Genomic DNA, 16,964 nt, shown 5'->3' with positions numbered 1-16,964 from the left:
CTAGGGAAGATTCTGCCGCATTATGCACAATAATCCCCTCATCTGGAGTTTTAAGAAGGCGAACCCCCAAATTTGCTACTTAGTGTAGATCCTTAGTCATCCCTTGTCTTTTTATAGACGGCTCCATAGCCTTATGACTTAACGCATATGCCACCACATTTATTTTTCCTGGATGATATAAGATATCAACATCATAGCCTTTTAATAATTCAAGCCATCTTCATTGTCTCAAATTTAGGTCCTTCTGATTAAAGATATATTGCAAACTCTTATGGTCAGTATATATATCAACATGAATCCCATACAAATAGTGACGCCATATCTTTAAGGCAAATATAACTGCCGCTAGCTCCAGATCATGCGTCAGATAATTCTTTTCATGTGGCCGTAATTGTCTTGAGGCTTATGCTATGACTTTACCACGCTGCATCAATACACACCCCAAGCCAATTCTTGAAGCATCACAATACACTACATACCCTTTTGTGCCTTCTGGAAGTACCAATACGAGTGTAGAAGTCAACTTATTCTTTAGATCTTGAAAATATCTTTCGCATGCATCATTCCACTGAAACTTGGACGCTTTGTGTGTTAACTTTGTTAAAGGTGCAGAAATTGAAAAAATTCCTTCAACAAACCTTCTATAATAACCTACAAACCCAAGGAAACTACAAACCTGCGTAGGCATTATAGGTTTTGGCCAGTTCTTCATGGCTTCTATCTTTTGAGTATCAACCTTTATTCCTTCATCAGATACAATATGACCAAAGAATGCCAAGATTTTAACCAAAACTCACATTTAGAGAACTTTGCATATAGCTTATGATCACGAACAATCTGCAACACCTGTCGTAAGTGATCAACATGGTCCTCATTTGATCTCGAATAAACCAGAATGTCATCTATAAAAACTATCAAAAACACATCCAAGAATGGCTTGAACACCCTATTCATCAAATCTATAAAAGTTGCAGGTGCATTAGTTAGCCCAAAGGACATGACTAGGAACTCGTAATGACCGTACCGTGTTCAAAAAGCTGTCTTGGGTATGTCCTTCTTTTTTACCCTCATTTGGTGGTAACCAGACCTTAAACCAATCTTTGAAAACCACTTAGCGCCTTGCAACTGATCAAATAAGTCATCAATTCTCAAAAGTGGATATTTGTTCTTAGCAGTCACCTTGTTTAGCTGTCTATAGTCAATACACATTCTTAATGAGCCATCCTTCTTACACACAAATAACACTGGTGCGCCCTAAGGGGACATACTATGCCTTATGAATCCTTTTTCAAACAAGTCTTTCAATTGCTCTTTTAACTCCCGTAATTCTGCCGGGGCCATTCTACACAGGGGAATTGAGATTTGTTGAGTACCTGGGATCACATTGATACCAAACTCCACTTCTCGTTCTGGAGGTAAACCTGGAAGATCTTCAGAAAATACATTAGGAAATTCATTTACCACTGGAACGTTTTGAAGAGTTGGTGCCTCCGCATCTGTATCCTTCACTCTAACTAGATGACATAGATAACCCTTAGAAATCATCATTTTTGCCTTAAATATGAAATAAATTTACCTCTTGGTGCACCAATATTACCCCTCCATTCAAGGATTGCCTCTTTTGGAAAATAGAAATACACTTTCTTAGTTCGGCACTCCACTGTGGCATAACAAGAAGCCAACCAATCCATACCCATTATAGCATCAAAATCTACCATTTCTAACTCATCTAGGTCAGCCATTGTATTGTGATTGCAAATAGTTATTATACAATTTTGATACACTCTCTTAGCTATAACAGATTCACCAATCGGCATACATACTTTAAGTGGCTTAACTAGCAATTCTGGTGTTCTTTTGAACTTTCCACAAATAATGTAGTGACATATGATAATTTAGAACCCAGATCAACTAATGCATATACATCATGTGAAAAGATGGACAATGTACCTATAACCACATTGGGAGAAGCCTCTGAATTTTCTCAATCCGCTAAAGCATTGTACAATTCTGAACTCCACTAGAGCTAGCTCCTCCTTTAGCACCTGTACATCTCTACCTAAATAAGGCACCGATGATGATGATGCAATGGTTGATCCAGTCGGTCGTGCCATACTACCTATGCCCCTTTGAGGGCATTCTCTCATCATATGTCCTGACGTACCACACCAAAAGCAAGCATTTATCTCGAACCGATATGCACCTAAATAAAGCTTTCCATATTGTTTACATGGCTGTTGAGGAGGCCTTAATTGGCTCATACTCCCTTGATCTTGATACCTCGGTGTTCATGAACTCTGACTCTCACTTCTTTGTCCAAAACCACATCAGCTTCGTTACACCCTCCAACCAACACACAAAATAAATTGGGTAGTAACAAGTGCAACAATTAGTTCGGTGGTGTACTACCACACCTTTCTTCTATATTTCATTACAAACTAACCACACCTTTCTCCAACATCAACCTGGCATCCCATAACACGAACACACAAAACAATCCGTAAAAAACACCCTAATCATTCTTTAATAACAACCAAATATGTCCAATCCTCTACCAACACATGTATATAGAAAAAGGACAAAAGTGGACAGCAAACATACCTTGATTTCCTTGTTAGTTTAGCCTCTTAATTTTTATCTCTTCAATATATTAATCCCTTCACACATACACCAAAAGAGAAAGAAAGAAATCCCTTAATAACGAAGAATAATGGACTGTCCAACTTATAGAGAGGGTTGTCCAGAAATTAATCTTAAAGAACACATAGTTTCCTTAGTACAAGCTCATGAATTTCTCACTCAACTTTATCTTGGGAGGAAGGTCAATTCCAATAACCCTCGTGGGAATATAGGGTTACTTCATAGCCAAGAGAGAACAAGAGGGAAAAACCTAGAAGCTGAAATTTTTGTTTAAGTTAAAAATGAGCAAAAATTGCTGATTTCAATCTATATAAAGGAGCTTCTCTTTGGACGACTTTCTTGACCCTTTTTTCGCCCATATTTTATCAAGTGAATGATGTATATACTTGCCCAATATATTGGGCTTTTGTGGATCCAAAGTTATTAGGCCTTAGCCACCCATTTTCCCTTCTTTTCTTCTCTTTAACCTTGGGCCTTGGCAAATTTGAGTATTGGGCCTTTTTACCCATTTTCTTCCTCTTCTATTTAATTTGGGCCCAAATTAGTACATTAAATTGCTCCATAGAAATATGTCCATTAATTTGGTCCAAATAACTCAAGTAGATGACTCACCTACTAGCTTAATTAATTCAAGCAAGCACCCCAATATTTTGTTCCATTTTCAGCTCCTAATCCCTTTAATCTAACCTTAAACTTATACACACTTGGTCACTTTAAACTTCAGATTCAAATAATAGCTTACGATCCCAAGTTTAAATAGTTGTATTGATGTTAACTCGGTCGCATCACATAAAAACTGCACGGGCAGCATATATAATCCTATCTACACCATTAACACTTGCATAACAATCTCATCCATTACTATACCACAAGGCTATAAAAGGTTCCACATAATTAGCCGCTAATAGAAAACCGAAATAACTAGTTATAGTAAGCATGAAGGGGCTAAATTTAATGAAATATGTTCTTTTTATACATATGTTTAAAAAGCACTTACCTAAGTTTCAAATTTTGCAAAATAAAAATAAAAAGGAGGGTAGACAAAAATCTCAATTGAAATTGGAAGAATAAGTTGAATGAAAAGTTTTTGATTCATCTATCATTATAGGCAGATAACACTAACAAAGATAAAGTGCTAGACATATAAAAGAAATTGATTCATCATCTGTAACATCTATCCATCTCGCAATTCCAATCAACCGATTCATTGAGTAACTCTTGGGTAAACTATTAAACTAATAAGAGTTGTATCGTCTAACTTCATTCAAAAATGAAACTTGAATTTTTATAGAATCAAAATAGAAATGATTTTAGAATTTGACCATTTCTTAGATTCTGTTGAATTGTATCTAATCCATTTTTGATTTTAAAGCGAACAAGTACAAGTAAAATACGGGATGTTACACCTGTCACCGCGACGCGATGATATCGCGGAGCCTGACTGCTGAAACTAAAATCACCATAACTTCTTACCCGATTATCTAATTAATGTAAATTTTATATCGTTGGAAAGCTGACTAAATTTCCTACACAATGGTGGGTCTTAAGCTGGTAAACTCTGAGTATTTTGAAAGTCATATGTAGGAATTCTCGTGTACTAAGAGCTAAACTGAGTTAGGAAAATACGGAATAATATAATATCTCTCCCTTGGGAACATTCGTCCTCGAATAAAATTAATTATGCTGAGAATACTGATATATTGAGTTACATACTAAACATGCTCAACTAAAGCTTACTTACATGACTGAAACTACTAATAAACTGAGTTTTTATACTGAAACATGATTACATGGCTGAACTGATTCATGAATTTGAATATATGACAGACATGGAGATAATATGCAATGGTAATTGATACCAAGTTTGTAAAGGTAATTGAGCATGGAATTGAGTAAATCTAAGGAAGATTGTTACTCAAGCTGAGAATACTGATGAACCTATGATCATTACTGAACATGCATGAATAGGAACATGAGAACATAACTGAGTCTAAAACATGATACATGAACTGAATATCATGAATTGAACTGATTTCTTGAATACATTACATAACATGGGAATGGTCATATGGCTGAGATTGGAACGAGAGAGTTAACTTATGAGTACCTATTACTTCAAACTGGATCTTGTTACGTGAAGAGAAAATAGAAAGTTTAGGACATGAAAGCTCGGGGGATTATAGTGCATCTCCCCCTTGGGATATTATGTCCCTCGAAGGATGTTGACTTGGCTAAGATATTGAGGAAAGACTAAGAAGATGCACGGGGCACCTATGAACTGAATCGTGATTGAATATCTGGAATCTGAAATTGAGGCATGATACATGAACTGAGCTGAACTCCCAACTACCAAGATGCTCCATCTTGCAATAGTCATATTCATGAGACTTCGGATAGTACGACTAAATGAAAAAATGGGAAACCATACAAACTTGTCCACCTGACTGCTAAACTGAATTGCTGGCTTTACGAACCAACTTATGCTGAAAACTTATACTCGACTTAAGCATTTTTTTGACACTCTTTCTATAAAGTTCTAATGACTTTAGGGAGCAAGGAATCTTGGCATGGTCTGAATAAGACATCTAAATAAGAAATCACAATATGGCTAAAATCTGTAATATGGAGCAAGGCCTACGAAACATCATCTAAGATAGAGTTACTAATTCTTATGCACTGCAACTACTAACTTGCAATCTTAGCTACGTTTCTCAACTATTCCCTCAACTATAATTTCTACTTCAACGCCGCATTTCACATGAGGCTACTAAAAACATTCACATGGGTACTGATAACTCTACCTACTGAGGTCTGAGCTGGACTGAATTCTCCTACTATGTTCAAGCCTACACAGATCTACGAAATGCACACATAACACTGTAGTACTAGCTCGAGTCATGAATTTGATACACTTCATATTTCATAACTTCTCATCTCCTAAAAAATTCTGATTTTCCCTTCAACAACTAAATACAACCTCCTACTAGACATTCACTACGCGAAATGCATTTATCTACTTATACACCAACATGACATTCAAGCCTATCTTCATAACTACAGCCTCGTGTAAAACAAGAATGCAATAATCTTTCCTTATTATGAAAACTTTACTCTCTCCTATCTAAGCAATTGTTCATCGCTACATCATTTCATAAGGAGATTTCACTAAAAGGTTAAAACATGAGGACATGAAGCATGAATGGACACTATACAGAACTTGACACTTAACTGAGACCCGAGGAATAGAATATCAACATCATGGATTTATCAAGAGATCTAAACTGAGGATATACATGACAAATCCTGAATTTAGCTAATCATTAGGAGTGTAGCATGAGTCATGGGAATTGAGCATACTGTAAAGCATGAGTACATGAGTCACAGATGCATGACCTAAGATTGGAGTTTTTGTATTCATGAAACATGATTCGTAACACTGAGTGAACTGGAACTCCTTATACTAAGAACTATAAGCGTACATGATTTTCGATAAAGTACAAAAATATGAGCTATGATCATGAAGCTGACATTGAAAGCATGAGTAGATATCGTGATAGTTGAAGTACGAAACTTTACACTGAGGTAAAAACGAGTTGGGCATCATCGTCTCCCACTACTTTTCTACATATTCTGACATTACTACTAAAATCTGAAAGACTGACTTGGTTAATTGTTCTACCATCTCTCTCTTAGCTTAAAGTCGTTATTCTAAGTCTATGAACCACTTAATAAACTCTAAATAAAACTGAAACCACTTTACTCTAGAGTCTGAGATATAACAATACTCTTAAATACTAAACTAATCCTGAAGGATACACCTGATAATGTAAGGTCCACTGATAGTACTTCCTTCTGATATACAATTCTTAGCTTTCTATTGCCCCAACAATCATCAAATAGCAACCTCAACACTGATTAACTTAGAATTCTCAAATCTTCTTTCAACTAGTTTAATCTTTAAAGATTCAAACTTAGATTCTAACACATAACATGAATACCCCCAAGTCTTTGATAACCATACTACTTTATCATAGCCTACACATACTACATCCACAACATATGTTTCGAATCAACAAACTTAATTCTTCTATACACTACTTCAAGCTTATTGATTCACCTTTCATACAACTCACCCCATGAAATATAGCCTGCCTAAATTCAAATAACACTATCCTAACCCTGCTACTACTGCTAAACTCCTGGGTTCATACTTCTAACTCTAGGTTACATGTTGTCATAGGACTCCAAAAAGAATTTGAAAACACATCTGACTCTTAATAATTGAGGTACTACCCCTTTATTCAATGTTTGGTCCATCAGGAAATTGAAACTGAACAACTCTATTACTGAAATCAACTAAAGAGATTTTCGGGAATACTGTAACCAAGCAATTTCTGTATACTCGTCTGGCTAGAATAGGTTTACCTATTGAGGTAGACACTGAGGAGGGCTCTATAGAGTATCGAGACTGACATCGAAATTAACAGCTATATACCGAGTCACAATAGAAAGTAAGGCTTCGGGGTCTAATAAAGCATACATAAGAAACTAAAAGGCCTGTAACATACCCGTAACTACATCAGGAGAACTTTCCTGATCATGACGAGACTGGAGTACATACAGTTCGTTCTAGGGTTGACAGCTGGTGGCACTGGAAGTGGCACTCTATTGAGTCGGGCGATCGGATGGGACTAGAGGATGGTTAGACTGACCCTGTTAGTGCAAACCCTTTCCTCTTTGAGCTATTACTTTACACTCTCGCATCATGTGGCCTGGCTTATGACATCTAAAACACATACCACTACCAGCTCTGCACACACCCTGATGATTTCTACTACATTTCTGGCAAAGTGGGTTGGTACGACCTCTTTTCATGCTACCCTGAGACTTAGAGCCTGACGCATTATCTTGACTGTCATTTCTAAAATTTGGCACTAGCTGTAGAAGAATTTGGGGCTGAGAATTTCTGACGGAACTGGAAGCGGTTACCACCCTCTAACCATGGCCTAAAACTACTTGTTCTGACTCTCTTATTCTCTCTATCCTTCTTTCTATGCTTCTCTCCCTTGATTTGTTGAGTCTGAACCCCAAGTATATATAGGAAAACAGCCTATAAGTTATTTTGAGCAACTACTGAATAAGCTAAAGTAGTGAAAGTAGCTCTAAATTCTGCATGGGAGACGTGCTCATTTAGGGGATCTGCCTGAACGAGCAGAGGTGTTGGCTGATTTTCATTCCTTTTTCCATTAGCTTTTCTGGAGGTATGTTCCTTAAATGGAAGGAAGAGTTGGATTATACTGAGAGTTTAACTTGAGATCATGCACACTCACACAATATGAATACTAAATGAAGGAAAACTTTTCCACAAATGCCTTGTAGCCTCTTGTCCATAAGTGTGGCGCGCTACACACCCATGTACAATACTCTACTTGACACGGCTTTCAGACTCCCTAGGACTCTTTAGAACCTTAGGCTTTTATACCAAGTTTGTAATGTCCCGAGTCTACTCCCTAGATGTCACATGGTGCTTATGACCCCGAAGGACTACAAGCTAACCCATACCGATACCTGCTGTGAGCACTGAATAAAAATACTGAAATAAAGCAAAAGTTAGGCTAAAATATCATATAGTTCATAATTTGAATACTGATAAATATAGCAAATGATAATAACATCTGAAAACTGAATATTGTCTGAACTAGTCTAGTTTGAAAAACCTCTAACTAAACTGTCTAAATGTGGAGTTGATGGGATAAGCCCTCAATTAACTCCAACTAATGAAATACTGAATCTACTATAATACTGAAGTAAGGAAATATCCTCGATAAATGTGGACTCACTACTGAATTTGTTGCTGCTGACTGAATCTGGCTAGGTGCGGTCAGGAACCTGAGCTTCTGAACCTATGATATGAGACATCATAGCGCAAGAATTGAGTATGCGATCAGTACGTGGAATGTACTGGTATGCTAGATGAGGTAAGGCTAAAATGCATGGGTTCATATACATAAACAATAACTAACTGAGTGACATGAATATAACTGAACGGGAGTACATGGACAACTGAAGCTACTGTAAATACTAATTATGCAATACTGTGCATATACATATATACAGTGTCTGAGATTTATACTGACACTGAGTACTGAGTTCTGATAACTGAGTAACTAATATTTGAGATTACTAATAACTGAATTACTGATAATTGGGTGATTGTTACTCACAATCCTGACACTATAGAACTAAACTGAGTTCTATATTGAAGACTGAAACTTAAACTGTAAGAGATAATCATCTAACTGATATACCCCATGTTAAGCTGATTTAGGGTCTAACCTGTAACCCAGTTGGAAGGGTGCTAATAGTGTGCCACGGGTACTAATAGGTTTAAGAGTCACCCTCATATGGTAGGTGCCCTAATAAGAACGGTATTGCCCTCAACTGGCAGGTAAAATACCCTATCAACCCTCAACTAGCAGGTTGATATCTTAACCTACGCTGGTTACGTAATTCTAGAATGCAAGGACTACTACTAAGGATTACATCCTCTATTGACAGGTGAGCCCCCATCCTTAGGTTCGCTTAGTGCTGAATCCTACTCCTAACTGAATGACACTGATTATTAAGCTGAACTAAACTGGACTGAGTTTCATAAGTTCTGTAACTGACTGAGTCCTACTATTTGTGACATTACTGAGTCTATTCTGTAGCTTCTGTAATTATAGGTAACAACTAGAATTCAAGTAATAAATACCCCCAGGACTTGATGTCATCAATAGTAAAATATGGCATAATCTTGAAAACATACTAGTTAGTCACTTATCATGATTCATTCATTGAGACATATTGTCAAACACTTGCAAGGCATGAACTTGTACATGAACGGAACACATGCTAACATTTTATGGTTGCACTATTCAATCCACAAAGGCATTCTATCAAACACTTGGGGAGCATAATTAATGCACATGATAATAGTCAACACATAAGCATCATGGATACTATACTCAACTTGTAATTAAAAGGTTTAATATGAGGATCATAATTCAACACATATACTATCTTAATTTTCATGAAACTTGTAATTAATCATGGATTGAAACCCAAACAACATCATAATCATAAATATAATCTAATTCAGGCATGAAAATCACAAATCTAAAAACTTGTATTTTTAAATAGGGTTCTTGAACTCCATGGTGGTAAGGGCCATTGATGAACACCTAACATACCTGAGAAGATGAGTTCTTGAAGTTTCTTGGTTGATTTCTTAAGAACTGCTCTTGATTCTTGGAGGATAGGGTTTTCTATATTGAGAGAGAATTATCTTGATTTGAGAGAAATTGAGTAAATAATAATCTAATTAGGTTATTAGGGTATTAATCCTGTGTTTAGGCTAATTAGGGTCACGGAAAAAACCAAACTATCCCTAAAATAATTTAAATTTTCTTCATTAAAATTCCTAATTTTGGCCTTCACCGCGACGCGGTGAGCCACTGAAGTTTGGCTGGAACTATTTAAAAATGGATATTTGCAAAACTAGTCCTCGACGCAACATGGTGGAATCACATTGCGTTGTTAGAAATTGATAATTCTTAACTAGAACTATGGCGCGATGCGGCACCATCGCGGTGACACACTGGAAAAGGACGAGTAGGAATTGAAACTTTACCGCGACACGATGGAATCATGGTGTTTTACTGGAAAATGACGAATGTCATTTGGCCTATCACAGCGACGCGATGATATCGCAGAGCCTGACTACTGAAACTAAATCATCATGACTTCTTACCCGATTATCATATTAAGGCAAATTTTATATCGTTGGAAAGCTGACTTAATTTTCTACACAATGGTGGGTCTTAAGCTGGAAAACTCTGAGTATTTTGAAAGTTTTATGTAGGAATTCGCATGTACTGAGAGCTAAATTGAGCTAGAAAAATACGGGGTATTACAATAAATCACCTTGACCAAGGGATGTGACGATAGATTGATTGATAATATTGTGATAGTATATGAGTTGTGAAACCCCATGGGTCTTCTCCTACAAGCTTATTCTAGAAAGGTGTATACGAGGTGGTATTAAGCATTGCATTATCTGTATTTCTTGTATGTGTTTATTATTGTGTAATTAGTCTTCCTTTTATATATATTCGTGGTAGTTACTTTTATTATAGTTGTATTATTCAAATTGTTTAAGAGTTGTATGACTTGAGGCCATTGGGAGCTTTTCTATATGCAGGAGAAAGTGTACTCATAGTATTCTTTATATGTTTAGTTTTTTATTTTTCTCGATTGTCCTATGATGCCTACTAAGTAAACATGGATCATACTCACTCCTACTTTTTGTACCCTTTTGGTGTAGATCCCAGTTCATATGCGACCCACAAAGCTTGAGTTGATAGCCTAAAGGTAGGCTATACATGAAATTGGTCACTTAGATGCAAATTCCAGCAACCAAATAAAGAGAAAACAACACATAGAATGTAGATGAATAAGAAGAATGCTTGAAATTAAAGAATAGATAGAAAGACCCTTACTCCTATTCAATGATTAGCACTAAAAGATATTTCAAAATCTTCAACACACCTCACAAATAAGAGTTCAAACCTTTCTCTTAGGTGACCCAAAGGAAACACTCTTCCTCAAGTACACCTTTTTTGCCAAATTATCCAAAACAAGTTAAACCCATACAAATTGTGACCCCAACCTCGCAGATATTTCAATTCCAGCAAATGATGACGCCATATCCTCAATCCGATTAATTCTTAATAAATTAGTATTCGCAATTTGTGAGGGTCGTTCTAGCTATATAAGAAATCCTTGATTAATAATAACATAATAAGATAAATAACTTACTTCAGAAATCCTTTATGGAATCGCTTACTATTTCTGAATTTCAAAAAAGAGATAAATATAAGTAATATCCCTTGGACCAATTTTTAAATTATAAGAGCTAAAACTAGAGACTAAAAACTACAATATAAGAGTAATATCCAATTTCATCAAAGTCTAGTGAAAAGAGAAGTAAAATGGTCTATTTATACTATTACATTTAATAGACAAAAATTCCCTTAATGAGGGAGGGAGTTTGGGGTGCCTCTTGAGTGTTATTTTGGAGTGCATAATGACTTCAATGACCTTCACTTGGGGTGCCTCTTGAGTGTATAAGTTCCCTTCCTTCCTTTTCTTGATCAAGGCTTCAAAATACTCTGAAAAGTCTTCAATTGCTTGCTAATTCCAAAGAATTGACCCTTAGACCATACTTTGTGCTTTTGATGCTCCTTGTCCTTGTATCATCCTCTCCATCTTGAAGGAATTTGTCCTTAAATTCGGATCTTGCAAAACCAAAGAGAGAGCAAAAATAAAACACAAAATCCCTTTGGTAGGAGTGTTAGCATTAGTACCTCACTTATATCATCAACCCATGGTTGCTCACACTTAACATACATCCACATATCCTTGGTTTTTAACATAAAAAGCTTAGCATAAAGGGTACAAAAGACATGAATAGCCTCAATATCAAGAATAAGTAAGGACGACCAGCAACTATAACCTTCACATATCAAGAGTATGTCGGTGTCAAATGGGAGCACATGATAAAGGTTTAAGTCTAGATGGTCCATTCATTTCAATAGGTTACCAAGTTCACAATCATTCAAGACATTATGTACAACTTTGACATACACATGGCCACTATAAACAAGACTAATATCATGGATTTCATTGCACAAGTTCAAACGGCCATGTTCAATACCAAGATCATCAATACAATCATCATCACTAACTAGGAAATTCTCAAACATACCATTCTCATGCTCAAGTAGTGAACTAGTTTTAAGAGAAAGTTGATTATTATTCACAACAAAAGAGTTACTAAGGAAAGAAATATGCACTTGCAAACCCAAAACCACTTCATTAGACACTAAATCACAATATTTGAAGTTCAAAGAAGTGTTGAGGGTAGCAAAGTCACCTCGGGTAAGGCTTGGGAAGCCCACTTTTTTGGCGCTCTTGGTCAACTGAGCCTCTAGTTTATTTCTCATGTTTTCATGTGGAACTCCCTTTGGATCCTTCTTGATTATCATTTCTTCTAGTACCTGCACATAAGAAGAATCAAAGCTAGGCAAAATGCTAGCTTTTGAGTTAGGTAGTGACAAAGGTTCTTTGTGGACAAAACCCACAATCAAGCAATTTTTTTCCTTATCAACTTCACAACCCTCGACTTCCCTTTCTTTTTCCTTCTTTTCTTCACACCCTTCTTATATCTCAACATCAAGCTTCTCTCCATCTTGAAAACCGACCTCATCACCCTTCGATTTTATCACCATCTCTTTTCTTAGTTGTATGGGGTAATTTTGGTTTAGTGGATCTTGGGGAGGAGGCATTGGATTACCTTGGTGATGTATTTGGATTTGTGGCATGGAATTTTGTGGAGTGTGAGGTCTTTGGTAAAGTGGATTTGGGACTTTAGTGGTTTACATTTTGTGGAGGCTTTGGTGGATATAATCTATCATTCCTCTCTTTCAATCTAATCGCACCACCCGTCAAGGATACTATTTCACCCCTCACAACATTCATATTACTTTTCAAGGCATCATTATCATTTTTCATTTCTCAGGCAAAGGCATCAAACCGAGCCATCAAGGCTCCAATAGCATCATTTCCCAAAGGTTGGGAAGTATACCTTTGGATTCCATGGGAAATGTACCTAAAAGAACAAAAGAAAAAATAGCAAGCAACACAATCTACAAAACGAGCAAACAAGTTAGTTCAAAAGCCTCACTTCACTTACACTCAACTTTACCTCATACTTAGCTTCACAAGTGTTGGAGAATCGGCAATACTTGGCAAGTTACTTAAGAGGTGAGAAGCTTTGGTTCGGAATCGATCTTTGATTGAAACGACTCAAATAAAGTGATGCACGAACTTGAACCAACAAAATACTACGACTTAAAAATGAGAAAAGCATACAAAAAACCGAAGACACGAAATAAACGAACTCTAGACTAATTACCAACCTAGTAGGTACTTACTAGTTTGCTAATTAGTGATAGAACCAAAAAATTGAAACAAGAAACAACAATTAGAAACTAGGAAAACTAAATTTAGAGGCGAATTTCGCTTGAGCACTAGTGATGACGTGGAACTATGTGGTTGGTTATCACTTTTCAAAATTCCAAAAAATTTTCCCAACTTGTTTTGGCCAACACCTTTTAGGAAGGAAGAGAATTCGATTTTGGAGGGAAAAATTTCAAGTTTGAAGCCTTTTCAAGCTTCAAAATGGATGAGAAATGAATTGGTCGCCCCTTTGTACTTGCAATTGTACTTTGTTGTCCCCTTGTCCCCTCCTCCTTTTGGAAGAATGGAATATTCTTTGAATATGCTTTTGGATAAACAACTTTTTCACTCTTTTTCTTCCCTTTTTTGGATCAAACAAGAACTTTAAATATCCTACTTCACTAAGTTATGAAGATTATGGATGAACAAGATGAATATTCATGCGTTGACCAAGTTTGACCACCTAGCAAATGAACTCCAAATCTGAATTTTTTTGAAGATCTAGGTTCCTTAGCCCAAAACAACTTCAACCAACCAAAAATCAGCCACAAATAAAGTCACCAACACCAACCAAAAACGTCACCGTATCCCAAAAAAACTTCAAACAAGCCACAACAATGGTGGATCTAGCTCAAAATCAACCAAACTTCACTCTAAAAGTAGATCTAGACTCCCTAGATGCTAGGGAACAAGAATCTAGCACTTGAAACCAACAAAACAACACAAAAACATGTAGATCTAAGATCTAAAATTTAGTCAAAACACAAAAACGTGAAACACCTATTTCTTTTTTGATTTTCTTGACTCTAAACTATTTTTTTGTGGAGAGTTTCTTCGATCCAAGACTTAGGGTTGTAGAAATAACCCTAAACAAGGATTTGATGCCAAATAATAGCCCAAAGGTAGGCTATACACGAAATTGGTAACTTAGATACAAATTCCAGCAACCAAATAAAGAGAAAACAACATATAAAATGGAGATGGAGAAGAAGAATGCTTGAAATTAAAGGATAGATAGAAAGACCCTTACTCCTATTCAATAATTAGCATTAGAAGATGTTTCAAAATCTTCAACACACCTCACAAATAAGAGTTCAAACCTTCCTCTTAGGTGACCCAAAGGAAACACTCTTCCTCAAGTACACCTTTCTTGCCAAATTATCCAAAACAAGTGAAACCCTAACTTCAAATGTTCTTGGCCCAATTTTCAGATTCTAAGAGCTAAAACTAGAGACTAAAATCTACAATATAAGAGTAATATGTAATTTCATCAAAGTCTAATGAAAAGAGAAGTAAAATGTTCTATTTATACTATTATATTTAATGGACAAAAATGCCCTTAATGAGGGAGGGAGTTTGGGGCGCCTCTTGAGTGTTGTTTTGGAGTGCATAGTGACTTCAATGCCCTTCACTTGGGGTACCTCTTGAGTGTATAAGTTCCCTTATTTCCTTCTCTTGACCAAGGCTTCAAAATACTCCGAAAAGTCTTCAATTGCTTGCTAATTCCAAAGACTTGACCCTTAGACCATACTTTGTGCTTTTGATGCTCCTTGTGCTTGTATCATGAGTGTATGATGAGTTGAGACTGTTTTGGAGTACTAGTAAACTCTCGTTCGGAGCATGATTCCAGACTTCATCATATGTTTATCTTGTTTTTATTTTACATTTAAGAGGTAGAATATATTCTATGTTAGTTTGCTAGTGTTCTTTACCCGTAACAATAGATTTTGGAGTTTGAATTGTATGTATTCCAGTTTTGGATTTGATTTTATATTATTGGCCTGACTTTATTTTTACGTTTCGTATTTGGGTGTTATATATCTTCTTTCCATATCTCTTATTGTAGAGATGGTCCTACCTACCATGGTTGGATTGAGGCAGGTGTCATCATGACCTCGACTTTTAGGTCGCGACATTGGAACCTTTAAAAAAATAGATGTTCTAGCAAGTATAGGAGCGAACAATCCAATTATACTAGAGTCAAATACTTTTCAAATACATTTCTAACATGTTATCTTCCACTTTTCTTATATTTTTGGCCTTTTAACCAGATAGATTTGAATACTTTGGTGGAGAAATATCAGCATGAAACTGAGATGAACAATGTCTTTTGGTGCAAACCTACTCATCTTATAGTTAATCTAAACATAGATGTAAATGCTTAAGACAATTCGAAAAACATAGGTGCTATTGGTATACTTAGAGATCGCAAAGGGAATTTATTTTTGCTTTTGCTATTCCTCTAGGTGTTGGTACAAACAATAAGGAAGAGATACAAACAACGGTATATGGACTTTACCGGTACATTCAAAATGGTTATAATAGAGTCATTTTTAGGTGGATTCAGAATTACTTATCAAGTGGCTCAACAACAACACTAGCCTCCGCGAAACATCTAGAGATTCATCATTACACTTTAAGATCTTATCATCTTGCTGAACTATTTTCAAATCAAACATACTTATAGAAAAGCTAATTTTACGGTTGATAACTCATCCAAATATAGTCATAAGATATTTCTTAACATTTCAACAATCTGGAAAAACTTCCAAAAAAGGTAAGAGGATATTACAACGGGTATGGCAAATCTTAGAAGAAGGAAGTTTAAAAAAAGCAAAAATGGCCAAATGCCCCTCCAACCTATACTCGAATTCTCAACTATTTTTTAGAGAATTCCATTTTTGTGCATACACCCCCATGAAGTTGGAGTGTATAGTTGAGAATTCGAGTATAGTTTGAAGGAACATTTGACCATTTTCTCATAAAAGAATAAAGAAACCTCCCCGAGATTATATTGTATTACTTGGTTCTTCTTCAAGCTATGATATAAATTTCTTTGTATCATCTTTCGATTTTGCTTTATTTGCTTCATTAAGGCTATTTTGTTTTAAGTCATAGCTTTTTCGAATAGGTCTTAATTTTTAGTAGATTTTCGTTTCGTACTTCCTAAGGGGAGACTCCCCCCCGTTTATTGCTTTCCTAGATATATCGTGTATTTGAGATGAGCCTTCTCTTCTTAAGTGTAATATATCTAGGTTTCCTTTTCTAGCATGAGAGATGAGTTGATTGACCTTAGTAGGGTGACCAACTTATGAACCACCATAGGATCGAAGACAAGATTTATATCCCCCTCCTTATATTTTTCTTGCTTTGTTTTAATTATGTTAAGGCCTGGAGATGTTGCTTAACCCCTGACGTCTCAAGAGTCATTAAAAAAAGGTGGAGTTTATAAAATATCTATCATAGGCAAAACAGTAATTTTA

Source organism: Capsicum annuum, chromosome 1 (genome assembly GCF_002878395.1).
Source record: "Capsicum annuum cultivar UCD-10X-F1 chromosome 1, UCD10Xv1.1, whole genome shotgun sequence".
Taxonomy (NCBI): domain Eukaryota; kingdom Viridiplantae; phylum Streptophyta; class Magnoliopsida; order Solanales; family Solanaceae; genus Capsicum; species Capsicum annuum.
The sequence above is the reverse complement of the archived record's forward strand: the minus strand, read 5'-3'. Positions refer to the sequence as shown.